General features: G+C 39.6%; 1 protein-coding gene across 2 annotated transcripts in view; it reads right to left on the reverse strand.

Moving 5' to 3' along the window:
• The window catches only part of LOC103479318 (SPRY domain-containing SOCS box protein 4-like), a 78462-nt gene that overhangs the window by 41439 nt on the left and 13748 nt on the right, over positions 1-23275 (reverse strand). Inside the window, exon 1 of one of the 2 annotated variants that reach the window (XM_017310217.1) lies at positions 8893-9097. The exons of the other annotated variant lie outside the window; for it this stretch is intronic. The gene's annotated coding sequence lies outside the window, so the exon portion shown is untranslated. Of the gene's footprint in view, positions 1-8892; positions 9098-23275 lie in introns of those variants that run through there. 2 annotated transcript variants of the gene reach the window in all.

Below are 23275 nucleotides of genomic sequence, written 5' to 3' on the forward strand. Positions count from 1 at the left end.
TTTGCCCCTTTTTAAGAATGGTTTAAACAAATGCAAATCCCATTCCACTGAATAAATCCAGTTAGACACAAGCCTTTTACTTTTCTCTTGCTTACAAGAAAGATAAATTTGGCTGTTTGGAAATATTTCCCTCTGACTGTAAAAAAGTTGGCAGCAGGCTAGCTACCTGAACAGACAGCCAAGCTAAATAATAATTTAATATCAGCTTTTTATACTTGCTGCAATTACACTGTTTAGTGCCAATAAATATGAAAGAAACAGTTTTTTTAGAAACCTCCTACAAGTTGGGTAAATAAACAGGAGCCCATGTTTTTAACAATATATAATTAACCAATCAGTAAGATAAGCAATAGCATATTACAAAATGAATATGCTCTTTTTAATGCATCTCCAATCACTCAATGTACATGGTTGGTTGAATATAATAATGTGTCACCTTACTTTGACAAACCACTTACAGAGAACAGCTTAAACATGAAACCAAAACCCAGTCCAGACAGTCAAAGAACTCAAACGAACATGTCAAAACTAAAACTAAAAGTGGTCCATAGAAAGTCAGCCAAAGTGCAAACAAACGTGTTTCATCTCTGCTGCTTTCATTTTCGTCATTCTTTCTCTCTCATTTTTSCACCATGAATAAGGTCATTGCAGCTGGCAGCCGTCATGACTAATGTCTGCCACTACTCTGCTCACCGCTAAGTGTGAGAGGACAGGCACACGCACACACACATTCACCCYTCCCACACACACACGCACACAAAACAGACAGCTGCCTCTTGGTGTGTGTGTCAGCCCAGCTTACAGGTAGGTAAGGAGAGGAAGCTGCATGTAAAACTCTGGACTCATCAGTTGCCAAACATCAAAACTTACGATGCGTTTCTACACGAGCCTCAGTCTGGCCTGGTCTAGCCTGGTCGGGTCTGGTTGGGTCTGGCCTGGCATGTGGCTGACAATTCGGCATGTTAAACCACCATCAACAGAGCACTTGACCTTTGATCCTGTGTCATAACGGTCATGGTTGCATAGTAACTTCTCAGGAGGCCGGTGTTGGGCCGGCGCATCGTCTGCTGCTGGAAATAGCAGGAACGTGCTTATGCCATCTGTTGTTTACTTTGCCGACCTCCCTCCGTCTTGTCGGTTCTCCCGATTAGCTCCTTCGTTCTCCCCTCTATCCTGCTGCTGCTATACCTGTATGGTCAGGTCAATGTTTTCCTCAGTTTCARTTTTTCTAATGAACCCACATACATAAAATTCACACCAGGTGTCCGAAACAACACTAGTAATCCATACACGCAAAGTAAATCAAAGCACTAGTTATGTTATTGTTAAAAAAAWTTTTTTGAAATGAAACAGAACAGAAAGGGATAGCAAACCAAAGAGCTGAAGTCTGTCAGTATTTAGAAATAAGCTCTGCTACTATTTCATTTAATATGAAAATGTTTCTCATTATCAAAGTTTTGAACAAAGTGGTACAATTGGTAGACTCAAATGGACTTTCGCAACAGTCTCACTGTTGCAAAACTCACCAATGGCAATAGTTAGATTTCTAAATGTTTCATTTCTAACCTTTGAAATGTTCCAGTAATTGCTGCTGAAGCTTTAATCTGGTAAGGCGAGGCTGCAGCTCAACTCCTCGGATCTCAATGGTCACAACATTTGAGGAGAAGGAATGGTTCTGCCCAGAAAACACAACATCAAAAATGAAGTTTTCTGTTTTCTGGAGTGGACATCAGTCACATATGAATATAAATAACAGGTGATGTTCAATAAATTGATAACAGCTRCAGCTGCTCCTGAGACATCACAAGTTATCACTTAAAGAGGAGAGGAATCTTTCTTCTCTGCAGATTCACTCTATCAAACATTCAAAAGGAACGAAGWACACAGAAACTGAGCCAAAGTGATTAGAGACAGGAAGCAAGCTGTCAGAAGTTGGTAAGTTTAGTACAATCTTTATCAGAAAGTGGCTCAGACTGAGATGAGAAGGCAACGACAGGGCAGACAGGCTGCAATGTGCACCTGGTGAGTGGGCTGGCTTCATCTGGCCTCTCCTGCTGCACCCGTACTAACAAGCTTCAGCAGACTGAGAGATTGTGGCGACTGCGTGTGTGCACCACTGTAAGATCGGGAGAGGGGACTCTGAGCGGCTGGCTAAATGGGACAGTGTTTTATTGAAACTTGTCCAGTGAGCTTCTGACAGGATTTGAACACACAAACACACTCAAATACAGCAGCTCAGCACAGTGAGACAAAACACTCCTTTCACTTGCACTGCTGCAAAAGGTCAAATATCAGCTTAAAGTATTGGAATAAAATATAAACCAACTTGAAATTTTTTTTTTGTTCAGTAGAGACTGTAACGTTCCAGTACAGGACGGTACTAAAACCTCCTGGTCGGGTCTCAGCTGGTCAATTAAAGCCAACCAGGGACCCGAAATAACACAAAGAATGAGCCCATAAAGTTCTACTGTGATTCAGCCTTCCTGTTTCTTGTCTCAGTCGTRAACATTGTATTTAAATTTGTGCTTGAGTCAGCTTATCTAGAGTCATATCCCTGCCACCTGCCAAATGTAACAACAGGAAACCGCTATTGTATTTTCCCCCTTAAAGAACACGATAATTTTAATATCTTTGGAAGTTCYTTTTTTTTCTTCGCCTGCCAATAATCAGATGAGTCAGTCGGTACCACTCATAAGTCAGCTGCTTACATTTTCAGTAAGCAGCTGACTGCCAGCCCAGACAAATAGTTAATTAGTCATCTTAAGCAAAAAAAGATGGATTGACTGTAACTTTCAGCTTTCAGAAGTACAATGAAAACTAGAACCGCAAGCAGCTTTCAACGGGTTACAAGCCCAACCCAGCGAGTCTGTCCTTTCCCCGGCCTTCTCTGCTCCCAACATCCCGCTAGTCTGGATTTACTTTCTTATTTCTGTCCATCAGTGTCTTCTCCATCTTACCTGTCTTAAAAAAAYAAACATTTTTCATTCATGTAATTATATTAAATTCATTTGAACGTCACAAAACAGTGAAAACAATATTACATTTAAACTAGGCCCTCTAGTTAAAGGCTAAGCTGCAGACTCAGTCCCTGCTTTTAGAGATCAACTTTTAAAACTAATAAAGCAAAGAAACCTCTAAAACTAATAATTTTCTTTCTATTGATTCAAGAAAACAAAATGACAGCTTTATGCAACAGCCAAAATGTTCCGGCAAACATGATCAAATGACTCGGAAAGTATTTTATCCATAAAGGATTACCAAGGCATAAAAAATACTTTAAAATACAGAATATWTTTGGTAAGTTAAGCAGAGTATGTTTAAATTTCCTTGAAATAATGCATTACATCACAACTATAAATGTCAATGTTTTTCATCTGGCAGGCCGGTATAATTGCGAAGGTAAAAGGGAAAAAAAGAAATACAAATTTGAAGTCTTTGATTCGTTTGCCGTCCCAAATAAAATTACAGGATTCATTTTATAAAATCAGTTTCTCCACCTAAATATAGTCATTTTACCACAGCTTTAGAGGCTTTATTCACTTAAGATAAGTTTAAAGACAAATAAACCAGAAGAGTAGTACTGAATCGTAGGATGATGTATGACTAATGAATCACTAAATGGACCATTCTTCCATCTTTCACTCCTGGGACGACATCTGGGCACCAACGTCGACACGCCAGAGCTCACACACAACCCCACACACACTGACAAACACACATCTATATTTATATTATACAGCGTGTCTTCATAGCAACAGATGTGCCCACTACATTAAACAAACTGCCTGCCTCTCAACATTGCTGACATTCATTCCGACTAAAGGAATCCCTGAGCAGCTAAAGAGACAAACACAGCCCGGCTCCAGAAAACATCTTCAGCTGCACACAGAAGTGCACTCTAAGCCTTTGATAGAAATGTTTCAGATYGTCAGACAACTCTTAAAACACACTGGATTGCTGTGTCACGACCTTAGCAGTCTGTTCGTTCTGTCCTTCAATCTAGCTGGCTTAAAACCTCTTATAAAGAAAAGTGGGCCAAACTCCTGCATGCTGATATACAGGACTAACAGCTAGTTATCAGAAACATTAAATGGCTGTAATTACTACCAAGAGTTAAACAAGTTGATGTTAATTTTATTGGGTGGTTTTTGTTTGAACCTCTTAGATTCCATCCATCCATCCATCCATCCATCCATCCATCCATCCATCCATCCATCCATCCATCCATCCATCCATCCATCCATCCATCCATCCATCCATCCATCTTCTTACACCCTTGTCCCTCAGTGGGGTCGGGAGGGTTGCTGGTACCTCTTAGATTAATAAATAAAATTTTTGTAAACTGATTTTTGTGTTTTCTCAGGGTATCTTTGATTTGAAATTGTGTTTGATSATCTGAAATATTCAAGTGTGTAAAGAAAAGTCAGAAAAAATAGTGTATAACTATAACTAACAGTTGATGAAAATGTTGAATAAAATATAAGAAAACAAATAACTTTATGACGTCATCTCCCTTTTAAAAATGTGACTTTTATTTTAACAATCACCTCACATGGATTCCATTCAAAACTTTTCTTCCTCTCCGCACTTTAATTCTTTCAAAACTCTCTTTCTTGTTGCCTTATCCATGTTTTCTGTTCCCTGACCCACGTATCAATAAATCCATGGAGACTTCTGCGGAGCTGCCTCCCTATCAGTTGGTACAACTTATCTCAGGCCTGTCACCAAATGCCCCAGCGTCCAGCAGGAGGAAATCAATGCAAGTTCAGCATTCAGTAAAAGCACCATCTGCAAAACGTAGGACACGAGCGAATTCGCACACGGCTGCAAATCAGTACTCATGCTGACTCACAGTGACAGAGCCTCTCATACAGAGATAAAATTATGCAGTTTCTGCCTGAATTTTTTTTTTTATGTGTTCCCGAAGCATAATTCCTTCCCTTCTCTGTTCCRCTACAGTCTGAACTCTTTATAAAGTAACTCCAGTAGCAGACATCTCCCTAATGAATCATGTTCCTTCCCCACATYTTACTCYTGTATTCATCAGATTTTCTCGAGAAATGTTAAGGAAAAATCCTCCACAAAGTTATTTCCCTTAAATAGTGAACTGAATCCCTGCTTATCAAGGAAGTGGAAGAGACATTTTGACCAAGATATTTAATGTAGGATGAAGTAAAAAGAAACACAACCGATGTTTGAACACAAACACAAAACTATGCTTTCTTCTCAAGAGTTCACATACTTCTGTGCCCAGACACCTTAAAATCCATGGTGCCCTGAGGGAGGACTATTAGTGCTGCTATGATCAAGTACCCCTTTAAAGGGAATTGGCCTAAACCTGTTCATCTCTCACAAACACGCACACACACGAAGACACGGAAAGGGCCTTGGAGATGCCATCCATAAAGCTCTCAGGGATAACGGTGGCAGATTCACAACTTCTGAGTTAATGAAACTGAATCAAAGTCTGTGTGGATGCGACGCACTCCTGCTGCCTCGCTTGTTTCTTGTTTAGCACCGAAGCACTTGAACAAGTGATGAAACGTGTCACGCCCACACAAGTCAAACGCAACTGAAGAAATGTTTCAACTCTTGGATGCTGAAAGCTGTATTTGGGTCACAGACTGTTTTACTGGATGGTTGTCTTGRAGCAGAACGCGTATCGATGGGTAGTGGAGAAAGTAAATGTCCCGTATTAACACCAGGTAAATGTATTTGCCATGGTGCAGACTTTTCAGTTTTTTTGTTTTGTCACACTTAAAAATGTAAGATCAGAATTTCATCTGACTAAATAGAAATAAATGCCATTTTCACAGGATGTTTCCTTGATTATCCAAACCAACTTGGCCTTGTGTAAAAATAATTTCATCCCTAGTTAAATCAGGATTTTTCTGTGGTGAACTATATTTTTTTATTCAAATTTCATAATAAGCCACACACAGGTCTGATTACTGCCAGGTTTGTAAAACCAAGAAATCGCTTAAACAGAACCTGTCTGACAACCTGAAGTGGGATAAAAGAAAATGCATAATGATACGAATCCTGGTCTGGGGTCTTTTTTGCATTGAGTCTCCCTGTGCATGCATAGGTTCTCTCCAGATGGTCTGGCTTCTAGAAAACATGACTTTCAGGTTAATTGGTCTTTCTAAATTCTCCTTAGGTGCGTGCATGGTTGTTTGTCTTGTCTGTCTTTGTGTTGGGCTGGCGACCCGCCCAGTGTGACCCCGCCTCTCACACGTTGACCACTGAAGATAGGCACCAGCACCCCTCACGACCCCACTGGGATAAGCGTGTTGAATAATGGATGGATGAAAATAGCAAAAACAGAAGAAATCCAAAATGGGTCATATAGTTTTTCCTCAACACTGGAAAGTGAATTTAACCCTAACTGGTACAAGATTATCAATTACATCTTATCAATGGTACATTAATTAATGTTCCTTGTAGCAACTAATGAATCATTTATAATTCTTATTAAGAAACACCAGTGATTATGTAAGCAGCTCTGCAAGGCTGTCTGCATTACTTGRAGCTAAAAGCTACGAGCTGATATTTCCAGGATGAAAATATAGTAAGAATCAACCCACGTACTAAAAGATTTGCTTTACATTATTCTGTGCTAACAAACTGAGTGTAGATCCGAGGTGGACAGTTAAACAGCTGTCACACCATTTCTCATCTTAACATGAATGTTGGTATATCTGCAAAAATGCATTTTGCATGGATCGAAAATTGCAGGAAAGAAGCATATTGTGAGAAACAGAGTAAGGACCGTCAATGGTTRATTTAGGAGAATGTTTAAAGTTCAGGTACGGGGAAAGCCTGTTGCAGTTCTCCGCCGTCTGAACATTTCTGCTGCTGCGGAKTGAACCCTCTGCTACGAAGCATGAGCTTCTTTGAAGTTATTTTAATATTGAAAAGGARAAAGTACAGGTTTTCGAAAACATTCAAAGAAACAGAAGTTTCTCATATTTTTACAATGAACTAGTTCAAGCACTTGTTTGCAATATACATCGGTGTTGTGAAAATGCTAAATAAACCCGGATGTCAGCTACACCGCTGTTGGTTGTATTCATATCTTGAGTTGCATCCATGTTCAAATGTAAACATCAGAATCGGGTCAGAAACTCAAAAATCCTCGATTGCGACACCTCCGACACGTCTTGTTGTGTCTGTAAAAAGCGTGTGTGTCGCTAGTGATACGTCCCTATTTTGTATTGTGTGTGACACGCTGCTCTGCTATTTTAGGATAGCGTGACATCACCATTCCCTTCAAATTATTATTTTCTATGCTTAATGCCTAATTATCTTGGGATAAAAGTACGTTGCTCTTTTGAGTATGAGCGGTCAGATAATTATAAGCTGGGCTTAAYGGAAAACAAGTCCGACATCCATCTGCTTGAACTGCTCTAAACACTAAGCGTGCTGGAAAATACATTTTTCTCTTAGCAGACAGAGCGTCTGCATGGCATATGCTGAGAATCACTATTATCCAATCACTGCTACAAAATCTGATTAGTCCGTTTTTGATTTTGTAGCAGTAAAGCACATGTTCAACAAATATGGCACCCTAAGGTATAATGCTCACGTTACACAATATTTGTAAAAGTAAAAAAAAAAAAGAATCAAACAAACAAACAAACACTGGCATCTTGGATAACTATGATCAACTTGCATAAGCTACATATGCGTAGGAATGCTTTACCAGAGTGTTTCAAACAAAAAATGTCTGTCTGTATGCCACTGAAAATAAGTCTGATACATTTAATTTGTCGATCATAAACAAAAATTAATAAAATTATGTTCTTTGGGCAGCAAGAGTTTTTGAAGCATCTCTTTTCTTTCCACATCATGGTAACCAGAACTGTTCTCAACAAAGAGAAGCACAAGGAACTGTAAATTCACACAACTCTGTATACGCAAACACGCACCAACACATGAACAAATAACACTTTGAAGAAATCTTTTCACTGTCTTCAAAATGAGACCAGGCAGAGAAGTGAAAATGAAAGGGTTGGAGGAAATCTCAACTAAAAGAAACGCGTAAAAGGAAGGRAATAACTAATGTAAAACAATGTTTTAAAAATCAGGCACAGACTGTGGGTGGTTGAACGTTGCACATGGATACCCATGAATAAAGAGAGTTAATRAAAACAAACAATGGAGGACATGGAAAGAGAAAGAAAGAATAACAGTGAGAGAAACAGAGGTCAGCAGCTGACAAAACAAAAGGAYGAAGTCAAAAAAAAAAAGAGAGCTGATACGGCTTTATCCCCGAACGAACCAAACAAACACACATTCCCAGCGCAATCCATAGACTAAACACAGTCCTGTGAGAAAAGCTGCCGCAGACGGCGCGGAGCACGCACTCACATCGGAGGTGTCTCTTACAAATACAAAAGCAAGGCGTTTAAAAATAGACGCCAGGATCCATCCTATTATTGTATGCGAGCAAAGGAAATCCAGGGGTGGCTTATACGAGAGCACTCAACATGGGTCTGCTCCAAACAAAAGCACACACGCATACACACACCGGGGGTATCCCAGCTGGCCAGCTGAGACCTTCGGACCATTAGGGGAATTAAAGGCAGCAGAAGATAAGTGAAGTGAGGTGAAATGGAGTGAGGAGGAGCTCATAGAAAGGTACCAAGGGCTAGTGGAGACAAGACTGAGTTTATCTTCAGAAGCAACAGAGCGAGGCTGATCTCCTCCTCTAATGTAAACATAAGGAAAAAGAAGTCGTGAGAGTTCTGCTTTTAAGCCTAAAGCRCTGCGTGCGTAATTGGAGAAACTGTCACMAAACAGAAGCAATCTCATTCAAACAAAGATCCACCTCACCTTTTCAGATGGCAGAACARCTCAAACTGTTTGTAATGACTTTTCATATCTCACCTCATGTTGCAGCTCAGTCTGAATCCATGAATGTCTAAACGATGGTATAAAGAAACATCAAAGTCCCTCATACAAAAAGCMGGTATCTCCTTCACRCAGTCGCAAATAGAGAAGGAAAGAGAAAAGGAAGGTGCAAGGAAGAGACGTGCAGCTCGCAACTCTGACCACAACTGAAAGAGAGAGACTCTTCACTCAGTCTGAGTAAAGCCCACCTCCTTCCTCCCCCCCTCTCTCTCTTTCGCTCTCTCTCCTGTCCCTCCCTGGAGCTTATCTGTCCTAAGGCTATCACTTCTCCCTCACCTCCCCCAGGCTCGCTTCTGCTCCAACTCCATTGAGGGTTTCCAAGGCAGCGCAGTCATGACGCTTACAGTGGACAACCAGCAGTTCTGAACACACTCTGAGCCTAACTCCAGTTTCAGTTCCACTTCAGTCTTTCCGAGAAAGAGCCACTGAGCAGAGAGGGAGAGAAGGGAGTGGGAGCACGAGACATGGAAGCCTGAAAGCTGATCCCTCTGATCTCATCAAGCAAAGTTACCAACAGCAACCAGACCAGCCGGCAGCTGAGAGAAACACCCGGTTCACCTCCCTCCCCTCTCCGRCTCCCCCTCCGGTTTTACAAAGAGCTCACACAGAGCCAACCAACCACACCATCCTGACCCTCCCCCGTCTGCAACGGCGACACACACATGTGCACATATGCTTAAACCCCTGCACGTGCCGCATGCCTAGCGCTTGCACAGCATGTGCACAATATTGGCATCAAGGTGCAGGAGGCCAGTCACGTCTAGGGTGTCACATCGGTTTACACGGATCAGCTACAAAGTTAAAACCGCTTGCAGGTGAAACGAATATAGAGTAAAATGTTCTTCCCCAARGTYTGCAAGGTCCAGTTGATTTATTGATTTAGCTTCCAACCTTSAGGACCTAATGGAAGTGGTGCCACTGCATGCTGACAGAAATCACAGGGTACGTCCAACATCCTGAGTTGCTTCAGCTAGATAAATACTCTTACAAAATATGTGGGAATTKGTTCAGACGTGTATGAAAGACAGATGTAAACAAGCAAATATTTAAGTACCATGAAAGAGTTAAGACTTGGGTCACATGCTCATATAGAAAAATGTTAAAAAGTAAGTGCACGATGTCTCTGTTTGTTTTGTTTGTAATTAACACAACTTTCAGTGCCACTCYCTTTTGCTCCAGTCTAATGTTCTCACAGTCACCTTTCACTTTTGTCATGTTGTAAATTCACCCAAATCTGAACGCGTGTAATTAAGCTTCTTCCAAGTATTTCTCTGCATTCAGAAAAGCATTAACACAGACAGGCATGTAMAGGAAGTGGCAATAAAGACTAAAGAAAACCATAAAGAACTCAGACCCAACCACTTTACTTCCTCCTCCTTCGCTCAGGACTGCCATCACTACCAGAAAACCAAAATACCCACAAAACCTCAAGTCCAAGAATACGACTGTCATATCATTACATCACATCAACTCAGACGTCCAAACATGACATGCAGCAATACAGTTTTGAGGCAGTAATTCATGGTTTGTCTGACTTCTGTGCTCACACATCTGCAATTAACAGGGAGGACACATTTAGTGGCTGGGTGACGTCAAAGAAAACACTGTTACTGAACTACCACATTCTCAGACACAAAGGGAAGGAGGTTAACATCTGGTGAAATACAGCAATTTCATCGTCTTCTTACATTAGACTTATATCACCATGAAATATATAGTTACAGATGGGGCATCCTATAATGTTCCTAAKGGATTGTTYTCCGGCATTACCATATTTTCCTGACTATAATATTTTTTCATGGTTGCCTATCATTTTTCTCTTCATGATGCTATTTTTTTAACTAATGCTCTAAATGTAAATTTATACTTGTGGACATGAAGTATCCATCTCTCTATTACCTGGGATTTACTGCAGGCGTCTCCGCTCCGCTGCGCATTTCACCAGCAATGGTAGGAAAATCTGACGAGGCAGCACAGAACGTCAGAACACTGGGGGAGATGTTCCTGACCATCCTGATTTAGAGTATGGAAGTCAGCATTTCACATTTCCAAGCCAAAGCCGACAGTTCCCATATAGTTTCTTAAAAAGCAACCAACTGATCACAATGTGTAACCAAAACATTTCATCAGCATGAATGATGCCAAGTCAGAAAAATATGGTGATGTTTTTGTTTTTTTGTTATTTTTACAATACTCTCTCTGACAGGTGGTATGATGTTGTTTTGGCTTTGAATATTTATAATTAATGACTACTAACAGCAGGAATTATAGAAAAAATGATTTTTTTTTTCAGGAATGATTAAAAAAACCATCTGAATGCTGTTTAATTAACATTAAATGTCTTAACAAAAAATGCATTATCACAAAAACCTTCATCATATGTGCCAATGTCCCCCTATTTAGAATAAAAACAAAGACAAAATTTACGCAAAGATGCTGGAGATTATGCATTACCTTTTAGCTGATGTATCAACTAAACTAAAATTCTTCCTTCCTTAACTKCATCGTTCCTGTTGCTATTTTATAACCATGTGTGTTGCATGAATGTACCATTTGCACCTTAAAACCAATGACATACAGAAAGACTTTAATTCAATTTATGGTTAAATAGATGTTTGCATTATCAATTCACATCACCATTTAGATTCTTATTCCAATTTCCTGGAAGTATGGAAGAACAAAAGGYTTCAGACTAACTTCTGTCACCCCAAATAACAGACAAAAGATCGAACAATATGCAAATCTTCAAACCGAAAGACTCCAGCAACCCCCTCCCCAGGTCCTCGGCTGGACCCTGCTGGAAATTGCCCCATGATTTTCTGCCTGAAGGCACATCCACATTTAAGAGACCCCATGGGGGTCTGGGGAAGCATGTGGGTGTGTATTTGAGTGTGTGGTGGTTAATCTATGGGACAATGGGGGTCCTGTCCTCACCCCACACACAGGGCATTAGGGCCAGGGGCCTCACAGCTGAGCATCTTACAAATAATACAAACTGGGTGTGTATATGAATGTGTATGTTTGTGCGCGCCCCCTTCGAACACACGTGTCAAGCACAAAGCCACCCAACCATCTACATCGCCCACACAGAGAGGCGCTCAGAGAGAGTGCAAAGGATGCACTGCTGGAAGTGGAGAGCAGACGTGAAGAAGAAAGGAAATGGGTGAGGCAGAGTTAAAAAACTACCGGCGGTCAAAGGGGTGGGGGGGGTGAACATGGTAAATGGTACAATTACCTTGTACAGATGGCTGAACGAGAGACCGACAGGAGCAACGCCAGTTTGGATGGTGAACAATAAAAGCCGGCTGATCAAGGACACACCAGCTTTTCTTTTTTGGTGGCAAAACAATCAGCTRGTTTTCTCAAGCACCAATCCAAATGTTGGCAATCAAGGTGTCCTGCATAAAAGCCTTGATAATGATGGCRATATGGGATTTTAACAGGACTTCTGTAAAGATCAAACTCATAAAATGTGTTAATTACCAAACTCTACAGGGACCAAYAATGTCAAATCAAATATGTTCACGTAAATAAAGCTTCCTGTTAACCTGATCTCACAAAAGATTTATGTGAACTCCCTTCTCCACATTTTGTCAATTTTATACAGACTTCAATAACATGTTTTGGTAGCGATTTCATGTGAGAAAAACACAGTGCACTGCACAATTTGTGGAAGGAAAGTTGTAATACTTACATTTCCTTGCAATCGCAGCTGCAAATGTCACGTCCCCAACAGTTTCACATCAATGGAGACTGAAGGGGTTTTGGCAAAGTAGTTGCCAAAATCAGTGAGATTAGGTGGAGAGTGTCTGGAAACATCCATTTTCAAGTCTTGCAAACCACAGTTTTTCAACTGCATTTAGATCTGCACTTTGACTAGGCMATTCTAAGACATGTACAGTATATGCTTTGACTGAAAGCAGTTTGACCATTTGGCTGGCAGGTGAATATCTGTCCAAGTCTTAAGGCTTTTTCAGCCTTTAACAGGGTTTTCTTGCAGGAGTCCAAATGTATTTAGCCGCATAAATCAGCTCTGATCAGCTTCGCTAACCCTAAGGAAAAGCATGATGCTGCCACCACCAAGATAACTGCAGGCTGGGTGTATTCAGACATTTTCCGGTTCACATTATGAAAGAGTTTAATTTTGATCCAATTTGTCGCCTTGTATAACTTGTGCTTTCTTTCTACAACTGCTCTTGCTACTCTTTGTTGTGACAGCTCAGCTTAGGTGTATTCAGTTCAGATAAAAATAAAAGTTTAGAAAGGACTACGTGGGTGACGCCTGRTAGTAATTTTAATGTGTAATAGCGTTTGTATTTTTGCAATGTTTAGCATCAAAATAGAAGCTAAATACATGCATATTGTTCTCTCAAATTTGTTTGGWGTACTGAGGTAAATTCAACACTACAATMAAGTCAAGATTTATTTATTTTTTTCCAAACAGGAGAGATGTCGACATGCTCCACCACAGATGCCATAAAACAAAGCAGTTCAAATGTTGCTGTAAACCTTTACATTAAAGTAGTAAGAGTTTTGATGCAGAAGAAGCTGTCTGAACTCTGCAGGAAAAAAAAGAAAATATTTTTCTAATATTTTTAGGGAGATTCAGGTGACACTTGTGAATGTCTTCTCATATCCCAAGTGTTTTGCGCCAAAGTTCCAGATGTTAAAAGAACAATTAAGTAGAGTCTGAATATTTTGACAGCTTTGCTGAGGTTGCTAACCCTCTTGTGGCAACACGTCCTCACGTAGCGGGGCTTTTCCCATTTACCTATACCTATACCTGTAAGGGCATTTATTAGAAAGAGAAACATGAGAACTGCAACACTCAGCCATCCACCACTGAAACATGCAAGCACCCTGCTCCCATCACTTGTACACATTAATACAGACACAGACCGTCTGAGTACAGCAGGTAGGCATCAATTCAGCCTGGCTGTACGATCAATGATGGTAAATGGAGGCAGCAGGAGGGACAGACAGTGATCTGCAGCTCTCATTTCCCCCCTCAGTATCTCTCCCTCCGCTGGAGCATCATTTCCTTGTCTTGTTTCGCCATAGAAAAGCTCATTTAATGAGACACAATCTGACTTTGTAGAGCAGTCATTGAGTTTTCGCTCTTTCATCCGCTTCAGTTACACCATCACRTTATCAGTTCATTGCAYGGTTCTCTGCTTTGTCAGAATGTTTTATTTATGTTTGCATTTTAATCTCCTGGCCAGCTTTTGCAGCAGAATTTCACCGTCTGTATGAACTTTTTAAAGCTTATTACTTCAAACCCGGCCGAATTATGTGAGAAGGATAAGTTTACCTAACACGTTCAGAGAATAAAACAGGATACCTCCCCTTYGTGTTGGCGTGACTTAGTCTCTTGTGACAAACGCATCATTGCCACCCTCTCCTCCTCCTTTCCGTGCTCCATATCGCCTCCATCTCCTCCGTCATTCATCAATCTAACACCTCCCCTGCCACTCCCCTCTTTGTACTCTCACATATTCCTCCTTCCTATGGCCTCCTTCCAGTCACTTCTTTAACAGCTGCTACTCTGCGACAGTCCCAGCTGACCTTTGGTTACCGCGTGCCACGTCCTCCCCTCAGTGTCCCAAAGAGACCCTAAATCATTAACATAAGCGCAGACATAGGAGCTCGGATCAGGTTGTGATAGATGGCTGTCTGTGTCCCACAAAGACAAAGAGAAGAGAAATCACACCAAGTCAACATCTGACTCCAAACAGTTAAATGTCTTATAAAGTGAGCATCATTTATGCAAATGGGCCCAGACAACATATGCACTACATCTAAACAAAAGGCTTTTTGTTTTTCTTTACACTCCAAAGAAGAGATTTTGTGCTGTTTGATAACACGTGTCCATTTCATACACAGCCACAGTAGTAACATCTTGCATTACAAAGGGGAACAGCATAATAAAATGACTGCTTTAGAGCCGGGAAACCTTAAAATCTTAAAAGTAAATTATCACGTTTTGTCTCATCAAAATAGAAAACTGAGCACCAGATTCATTGGGAATCAGACTCAGCCAAAAAATGCTGCAAAAAAAAACAAAATAGATAACATATCAAAGTACAAAGTGAAAAATTAGCCACAATAAAGTGGGAAACGAAGCTCAGGTTTTTGAAGGTAAAAGTGAGAATTTTCTCCAGAGCTCAGGTCAATCCTCTGATCTCAAACACTCCACTCTGTGCTTTACTTGCTTAAGGCAAAATGAAGGTAAAAAGAAACTCATTCCTGCTGATGTTGGTGGATTTCTTTAATGTGCATTTCCATCCGTCTTGTTACACTGGAGCAACAAAATGGTTCACTTGCAGCTAATTAGTTAATATTCTTTTGAGCTCAATTCTGATAAGTTATTGGTTTTAATTGATGATTTGATCTGTGCTTTTGTTGTTAAGCTGTTACACTTCTGACGTGATCACACTGTGAATCACTTCCGACATTACTGCCATATTGCACTGGCAGCAACATTAATGTAACATTACACCACAGAGCTGCTCAGCATAGACTTTTATCCAAAACATCAAACTGCTTAAAGTATCTTCAAGTTAAGTTCCCACCTTCTTTTTATAGCTGATGGGTGACTTTTATCCTCAACGTAATGCATTTATACACATCGTGAGAAGCTCCTATGTTTCTTTTCACACCATGAACTAATAAGTCTGAAAAAGGTACATTGGGATCTTGCAAACATTACCTTGGCTGTAGTCTAACCCCAAACACATCTCATCAGACTGGCATGTCTGATATACAGACATATCAGTGAGTCTATGTGTCTGCGGCTCATTTGGTGCTTCAAGCCTGCATTTTTACAGATAACCATTTATGTGTTGACGTGGCCTGCTGGGAAATATCTGGACTAGTTATGAATAAACTAATGTTTATAATCTGAGTCATGTCTCAAAAACAAGAAACCAGGTCAGAACCAGGCAGACAGAGAATCTGATATATATAAAAATAAGAAACGGAGGTAATCTAGTGAGATGTAGATTCATTACCTCAGCCCACACACACACACACACACACACAAACAAACAGCTGAATAGAAAAACTAAAGCAGGCTTCAGTTATTCAGCATGTTATTGAGCTACAAAATGCATTAACATTAAATGGTATCAGACAAGATACGGGGATGATCTGATGTAATTTGATCAGTTTGGCCCTCTGATCCTAGCCATCATATTTTGACAGATTTTACTGGCTTACAGCCAAAACTGTTGAACATAAAAGGACTAAAATCTACATGGACATCTACAGTCTATAAGCAAATGCTTAAAATATATAAATAGACATATCTATTTATTTAGATAGACTTATTTGTCTATTTATTTTTAGATCTGGCAGGTTAAAACTCCAAAGTATTGAACTTAAACTTTAAAATGTTTTGACAGAAGCATCACCTTCTGTCAAAACATTTTAAAAGTTAGATTACACACAATGGATGTTTGTTATGTTGTTAATGTATGTTTGTTACACTTAAAACAAGAAATTATACTAAATTATTGAAGGAGTAATACATGGGCTGCTGAGATTCAGCAGCAACACAAGGACCAGTTGGAATAAAAAACAGATTTATTTTATAATTTTAAGTTTCCAAACTCCAATTACAGCGGGAGGGTGTGGGGGACAAAAAATTGGGAACATTGTTTCCCTTTTGGAAAACGTGAACATAAAGCAGGAGTATGTAAAATTTTAAAAACGCACAGGGCCAGCGTTGAAGATCAGAGTGCTAATTATGTTAACTGCTAAAAAACATCTTTCATTGAGCCATTTGATGTACATTTTCTCTAATTACACCTTAACCATGTGATTTTCATGATTAAATGAAGCAGCTTTTTAGACTAGTTTACCAACATTTTTCACATTTGTCTTTTAAACTGTTTTTTTTTTTATATATGCTCCTTACCGAAGCCTTATGTGCCTTTTACTATTCCAAACAAGTGTTCAATATGAGATACACAACTTTATAAAGAAGCTTTTCAATCTATTATTTTTTTAAATATGAAAACACTTGTAGGAAATTATGAAACATAGCAAGGCTGGGCGATGCTCCAAGGACAGTACAGATTGAGTTATCAGTGAAAACTGACAGATGAGATTCTACACCATCTTGAAAATCTACTTGGAAAAAAACCCCAGAAGAAATAAAATGTGAAATAAATATATTGAGATATTTTTACTTATTTAATGCAACATTAAGAAATCAGCCTCTAAATCTATATGTTACACACACACACACACACACACACACACACACACACACACACACACACACACACACACACACACACACACACACACACACTCATATATAGTACTTATAATAATAATAGTTTACACAGAAATTATGCACAACTCTCACTGTATGTGCTTAATTGGCATCAACATGTCTATTAAACATAGGGGTCGGGTATATGCTAGGGTCAAAGGTGAATGGCCAATCAAATAAAACTAAAATAATCACTAAAGGCTGTCAATACTGCAGTCAGCCAGCAAGCCGTGTTTATCTTTGGTAAGAACATTGAAAAAAAAAAACATCTGTCTCTCACAACAGCTGAAAGTTCCCATCAAATTCAAAGGTTTCCATTTAGCAAATGTCACACCAGACAAAGAGGCCGTTTACAAAGTGGGATATTACCCCCGTCAGCAGAGTAGTCACAAGCTTGTTTTGTTGTCATCCTCCGAGACAGCAGCTCTGATACTAATCATTCTAACAACATGTTAAGGTGAAACTAAGCAAGGCGCAGACTGAACTACACCATGACTAAATATGATTTGTACATAGATTTCAACGGAAAAACTTGCAGCATATGTCTTTGTTGGTAACTGATTTGCAGACAAACAGCAGCTACAGCTCTGTGAAAGATGACAATGGAGGGTGGTAAAAAATGACGGCTGGAGTCTGTGTGTCACTACCTGAGAACACTTATTGTTATAACAAAGAGAGGTGAGTCAACCCAACTCCAAGCAGAAAGTATTCTGCTTTTCTGAGTGCCCCAAAGTCCAGAGTTGAACTGAAAGTCTTCAGCAAGACTTTATGCTCACAAACGCCCTCCATACAATCTGAGTGAGCTTTAGCAATTTTGAAAATAATGATAATAATAAGCAAAGACGTCAGTCTCTGAATGTGCAAAGACAAAACCTACAAAAAAAAAATAAAATACCAGCTGCAGTTTCAGCACAAGATGGTTCTATGTATTAAATAGGATTGGATACAAATGTGCCATACAACTTAGAAATGATTTTCATTTGTAACTTCAAACACATTTGCACTATATATTATGTTTCATTTATGAACGAAAATACAGTCAAATATTGTTGATTTAAATTTTTACTTTTGAAAGTTTACTTAGAACTTGCGTCCAGTTTGATTAGCATCAAAAACGGTAGCAACAAAACATTAAGCAAAGGAATAACTTACCTTGAATCTGGAAGTAAATTGAGTTTGATGGCAGACTTTCCACACATTAAAACAATTTCTAAAACCTTCGTTTAAAAAATTGTTTCAATAAGCCTAAGGCTCCCTGAAAACAGGTATAGATTTAGACGAGCAGAGCTTGACAGGAAGTAGAACTCGGCTATGATTGACAGGTGACAAACACCGCTGGTAGAAAGGAGTCCAGGAGCTGAGCGATACTGGCCACTTTTCTGGTACACACAGTTCCCAGTGCACAGCAACTTAGCAGCTTATAGCAGCTCCATTTCCTTCAGACAGACGGGTATGGAGCACCAGGCTGCGATAGTAATCTACTTAACTTTGGGATTAGCAGCTCTCCACAGGAGTCACTTTCTTCCCGTCTGTCAGTCTAACCATCTTTGTCATAACCTCTCCAACACCCTCAGTCACTCTGAGACGCACTTGGAAGTTTTCTACTCTGCTTTTACAATTTGATGTAAACCGATTAAGGAATAACACGTATTAGAGAGGACAATTCTGCTCTATAACTTTTGTGTTAGTTTTTACTGCAATGTAGAAAAGTCAAATTTGAAGATATTTATTTCACAATGCTGTGCCTGCATCAGATTTTATAAAGACTCTGTTATCTGTATTCAGATTCATTTCTAAAATAGATGTAGAAGTTACAATTTAAATAATAATGCTGTTTTATTAAGTGTAAGTGTTGTGAAATTTATCGAAACGAAAAAAAAATAGAATCATTTCAAATATTACATAGAAATAAAAAAATTGTTTTCTTCCGCATTCTTTTTAAAACAAGCAGAATAAAATTGCACTACTATTGCACTATTATTTTAAAATAGAAAAAACTGAATTGACATTATAATTAGGCTTTAGCTATTAGCAGCGTTAGCATAGCTAGAGCAGCTAGCATTACTGAAACTGAAGTTTCCTTTCGCATTCCTTGGGAAATGCAGTTTTCTCCCTTAGTGCTGACATTTCCAAAAGGCTGTAAACATTTAAAAATCTCAGTTGTACTCAGTTTAGCCTTTCTGTTTTCTCCAGAAAGTATTGCACTCACACTTTCTCAGCTTGAGAAAAGTGCAGAAATGTCTTTATTTCTTTTACATAGCTTCTTACTTCATTATACAACCTCACTAACATTTAAAATGTTTTAACTTCAAATCCTACTCTTTAAGTAAGAACTTCCACACCAAAGCATGTCGCTGTTAATGAGATCTGGTATTCACTGATTGGGAAAAGACTTGATTTTTGAGTTACAGACCAGCTAATCATTGTTAGCTAGTTAGATAATTAGATAATGATTAGATAATGATTCCAATTTGATTTAGATCCATACTTTCTTTCTCCGTGTATCCTCAGTAAGTATGGAAAGATACATTTTCAATAGACACTGATTAGCACCTGGAGTTGCACTTGTTTGTAATCATATCCCATCCATCTTATATATATTTTTAAGTCAGGGAAGAAGCTTCTGGTTTGCATGCTATATCTCCTGCTATAGACCAAACAAAGGCAGATTTAATGAGATGAAAGCCACTGTCAGTCACAGGAGAATAGGCAGCCTCATGAATCCTGATCAGCTGAGGGGAAAGGTCAGACTGATGAGCACCTCTGTGTGAAAACAAAGACCTTCACTCGTTATACATCACAAAAACCACCTATAAACCATGTGATCTAATGTTGCCATGACGACCCGAGGAATTGCACRGAGGAAAACGTACACAGACACAGATGCAGGAGAGATTTACCAGTGCGGTGGAAGCCTACACAGAGAGTCTTTACCGTTAGGGATTGAATAAGAGGGAGGGATATTGAGAGCTGAATATAGGAACAGAACTATGAGCCTCTTATCTGCTTCATCGTTCCCTTATCTCCTCTTCGGGCCCCATCACTCCATCTCCCTGTCGTTTTTCCTCTTCTTTCTAAGCCGTGACATGACCAAATATTTCCCTAGGGCCACTCTCCTGTATTAAGAAAGATATTACTTCAGGAATTTTCAATTGTGTGTTGGGGGGCAAGGTTTTCCTTTGAAAAGAAGGTGTTGGAAAAGTATTGGACAATTACTTCACCTCAAGCACATTATATCGCAGCTTTTCAAAGCAGTGCATCTCAGGCTTAGTGGAATCAAGAGAGCTTTTAAGTCAATTTTAACCAGACACTTTCACTGATTAATTGGCCAACACTCAAAGCCGTCATCAAAGGCGCAACCGCTTGCATAATTCAGCTTTTATTGATTTAAAAACCTAGATAATAAAAGATAAAAGAGTATCATAAGTGGGTCAGAATCCTCAGCACACATATAAATACACACAAACATGTTCATAGTCCTCAAATAGACGACATTTCCCTTTAATAATATTAAAAAGTTGCTCAAATGAGCAACCTGAAAGGGATAATTGCCGATCTCTACCCYCAAATCAACATTCTTACCACCTCCGACCCTSCAAACACAACAAAAAGCACACTGTGATCCAGACGCACACAATCTCCTGTTTCACCGCCACCTCCTGTTCCTTTGACTAATTCAGGATGATTGCACAGCTCCGTTACAGATGCAGATAAGCAAACAGAACACCTTGTATCCCCCTGCAACTCAAATAGTGTTGCCATAAATTGCTCTGTCATTTGAAGACAAACACCTGTTGAAACAGCGTGGAAGAAAACAGCTGGTTCATAAGTGGCTGCCTGTCTTCAGACCTCTGTAGCTGCTCCATGCTACCACTTCAGCACCCATCCACTCACAGCTGCTACTCTGAGTCCTCATCACCTTTATTATCTTGGACAGTTCTTTTTTCCGCCTTTATGTTTTTTCCTATGTTTTTATTTTGTTTCCCAAAAGATAATTTCACAATAACAACCCCAGACAGGATGGCACAAAACTTCTGCTCAGACTCTTCTCTAAGAGCTACAAAATACATCTTGGAAAATCAAACTRGTGTCTGTTCAGTGGTTTATAAGTGGACATAAGAGCGAGTGCAGCACCGTCACCAGTTCTGTGCAGAGACGGCAACATAAGGTTAGCAATGAGCTGGTAAGAGAATATAACAGGGTGGTGACCTTGAGTAAAAATGCCGCAGTTTCATAGTATTTACACAAAACATTGAATTAAAAATGTAAAGCGTGAACCAATAGATGCTGTTTAAGGCAGAAATGCAACAATTATTTCAACTGCCTTAAGTAGTATTTTGATAATGAAAGCTACCAAAACATGCAATAAATACCCAATAAATTTAACTGCAGCTCTGAATTGCTTGTAGTTTAGAATTTTAAACATTTTTGACCCTTTCTGTTCTATAAATGACATGCAGACTTTATATTCATTCTGCTAAACATTTAAAATTAACATGTTGAGCAAAATTCCTTTACATGGATCCAATAATAATAAATAATTTAAAAAAAGAAACAAAAAATATACAATAAGGTATAAATAAATAGTGACAAGTTAAAATAAGACAGTATTAGGTGGTTGAGGGTTAGGTTAATTTAATATTTAATATCTATTTCTGCTTGGTTGGCGCCAACATTAAAAGACAACTGCAAAAATGTCCATTATAATCTAATTATTGGGTCAGAAAACCAAAGTAAACATAGAACATAAAGGCAGCCCAGTGTTGCATCTTAGCTCACTACTCCCACCTGCCTTTAATTCTTTATTAATAACTGGTAACAGCTTAATTTGATCAATACTTGCCGTTTATGAGAATTGTTTACAATAATGTTTAAGAAAAAAAATTATATACATATGTTGATGTGTAACRTTTAAAAATGTCCTATTCTGTGTCTAAGAGAAACAAGTGGAAGGAAATATGAAGGGATCCAAAATGAAGCTTCAACATTTCTACATCAGGACACTCAGGCACTCTGACTGACACCAGGCAGCACTGGAATTGTTGCTCCATGTCAAGCCTGAGCTACTGTACAGTACGCATAAATAAATAAATATGAACGTGGTTTAAAGAAAGGCTTACCCTTCTCCAGACACACACCGAAAACAASACTGCCGGATAATATTAGCGGCGCATCGAGTGCAGCGACCACTTCGTTTTACGTTGCAGTGACTGATTTTATGCGGTGAAGTAATTACAAACTGCTAACCATTTCTGCATCAGTCTCAAACACATTAATCATGGTGGGATCCATTCCACTCCGACTGATGACACACCTCATCAAACTGTGGTCTGTTCTAAGTTGACATGTGTTTGCAAGTCTGCGAGGGTCTGCCTGTGTCCCATAATCATTCCCGTGTGTGCGTCACTGTCTGCGTGGCGGCGGTGTGCGGCATGTGGTGGTGGTCTGGTTTCCGCTCAGAGGGCTGTGAAGTGGCCCGATGAAAGCTCACACATGGTGGCGGTGAGGCGTGCCCGATCGCCTGTCGTGGTAGGGGGGCTGGAACAGCTGCCCAGCAGAACCTCCCGGACTGTGGCGGMTCTTTCACGAAGCAAGCCAAAACTTCAGCCGAGTGGTCAGGAAAATGAACTGGACTGCTTGGAGTATGTTGCCTTTTCATTCTGTCCACTACTACAACAGTCGGCCTCCATGGGACAGTAACAACATGCCAGACTGTGACGGATGCTTTACAGATGAACACAGGAAACAAAGTAACTCTTACACAAAGGCGGGAGAGGTCAGAGAACGGCTGAGTCACAGACTTTGGCCTTCACACTTTACTGGTTCAGTGTGAAAAGGCTTTGATGTCACACATTTAAATCATACGTGGCAAAGGAGGTCAGACCTGTACTGGAGGCACACAACGACCCAACAAACAGAGCAATTCAAGYCTGTAACACTCAACACAGGAAATCCATAGATCCAGGTTAGTTACACAAGTGTTTCATCACAATGACACAGCTATAAATGTGAAGGTTAGCCTAAGGGATCATTTTAATAAATACATTAATTTTAATAGATGGTGTCACATTTAATTGT

The sequence above is a fragment of the Poecilia reticulata genome, linkage group LG17 (genome assembly GCF_000633615.1).
Source record: "Poecilia reticulata strain Guanapo linkage group LG17, Guppy_female_1.0+MT, whole genome shotgun sequence".
NCBI classification, from domain to species: domain Eukaryota; kingdom Metazoa; phylum Chordata; class Actinopteri; order Cyprinodontiformes; family Poeciliidae; genus Poecilia; species Poecilia reticulata.